Source organism: Asparagus officinalis, chromosome 5 (genome assembly GCF_001876935.1).
Source record: "Asparagus officinalis chromosome 5, Aspof.V1, whole genome shotgun sequence".
In the NCBI taxonomy this organism is placed as follows: Eukaryota; Viridiplantae; Streptophyta; class Magnoliopsida; order Asparagales; family Asparagaceae; genus Asparagus; species Asparagus officinalis.
Genome location: NC_033798.1, coordinates 111374050 through 111375974, shown reverse-complemented (window position 1 = coordinate 111375974; position 1925 = coordinate 111374050). Strand labels below are relative to the sequence as shown.

General features: G+C 32.1%; 1 long non-coding RNA gene across 1 annotated transcript; it reads right to left on the bottom strand.

Annotated features, from left to right (window-relative positions):
• LOC109843356 lies at nt 229-1807 on the bottom strand. Its single transcript, XR_002247644.1, has 2 exons — nt 1662-1807; nt 229-665 (listed from the first exon to the last, which is right to left on the bottom strand). It is a non-coding gene; the product is annotated as an uncharacterized LOC109843356 (long non-coding RNA).

Genomic DNA, 1925 nt, shown 5'->3' with positions numbered 1-1925 from the left:
ATAAACCAAAGAATTGCATATCATACTGGACATAATCATAATCATTCGACGGAATGCTTGATACTATGTAAATAGACAAAGACCGTATGTATTATTACCTTGCAGAAGATGTACATCTAAAAATCTATTACTACAAACCGATGATCACGCACCGGCTAGAGCCACTCGTGCTGATAACGTATTGTAATATACTAAAGAAATGAAAACAAGAGAAAAGAGAGAAAGAAGAAGAGAAATTGTAATTTTTATTCATCTTAATCCATTTCCATACATGGTACAATTTATAGATACATGATGGAAGATAAAAGGACATTGAGCTAATGAAAATGCACCAAGTTAATAGTCCACATATATTTTGTTTTTTAGATTTCATCACTCTCCAAATTTATTTATAATTTTAATGGTCTAAGAATAGACAGTTCTAAACTACAAATTATACGTGTAATTTATTAGTTCAATGTATTTGACATAGAAGAGAATCAAATTCAGATTTACATAACCGAGCACTTGGCATGGATTTTAAGAGATTAAAGTTGGAGGTGGTGGCGGCTCGATAATAAATTGTCTTGGTTGGTTTGGTTTTGGCGACGGAGGTTTGTACGGTGTCCTCCATGCTTCAGCATGCCACCTTTGGCTTCTTGCAACTGGGACCTTCATCTCTCTGTCTTTTAAAAATAAAGGGGGAAAAAAGAAAAAAACATCTTAATTGAATATTTTTCTGCCAAGAGAAAGAACGAAGATAAACTGGATGGTAGTCAAAAGAGCGCTACTTCTGTTCTTCTTAATCTAAGCTATTGATTTTTTTTTTCAGTGAATGGCTGTAAAAGATTGTGATTCATTCTAAATATAATAATTAACATATCCCATGAAAATAAATCTCCTATTTAATTATAAACAATTTTGATGTTGGTCTTGTTGACTGCCATTAGAAAAGGAAAAATCATCAACACAAGATACTTCAGAGACAAAAGGGTCCTAGGAACCCATGTCCGATGTAAGTTTTTTGTTGGGCGATCTGCCTTCATAATAAAATTTTCCTTCTCATATTGGATGTCAAAACACATAATCGGAACTATTTTTTAAATACAAAAGTACATAAAAATAACACAATTGATAAGCAAGTGAAATAAATTATATCTCATAAATGATAATTTGAATCATTGGTAGAAATTAATGCTTTAAATATACTACAATAAAAATTTATAATCTACTAAGAGCGTATTGATGGAGCTTATAATAAGTTATTTTTAAAAGTTGTTTAGATTTTTGATAAAACCGTGCTTAAAAATAAATATTAAAAGATAAATATCATATATAATGTTGTTTTTAAAAATATCTTAAGGTTGCTTCTAAAAGCAACACCTTAAAAACAGAAGTGATTCCAATAAGCATGGAAAAAATTCACCAAACATTATTGACTACTTCCAAAAAAATGGAAAAAAGCAGAAGCCCGAAAACATATTTGGCCCTAATTTATGCATCATTTTCAGTCATCTTTTTTATTGCTATTTTTTAGAATTTTTTTGTTGCTATTAATATTAAAGTTTGAGCAGTATAAAAAATTTCGAGTTACAAATAAAACTATAAATTAATTTTGATAGCACCACTATTTGAATTTAATTAAAAAGAAAGGGAGGGGATATAAAGAAAATAATTCATACATGGAAGAGAACCGAAGGTGGTGGCGATGACGCTGAGGAGGAGGATAACAAGACCCTGTACACTGAACTTCGCCATGAAAAGAGAGAGAGAGAGAGAGAAAGAGAGAGAGAGAGAGAGAGAGAGAGAGAGATTAGGCAGAGTACATGAATTTAAAGCAAATTGAGACCTCATATTTTTCAATCAAAGTAAGTACATTGAGAGAGAAAGAGAGAGAGAGAGAGAGAGAGAGAGAGAGCGCGGGGGGGGGGGGGGGGGGGGGGTGG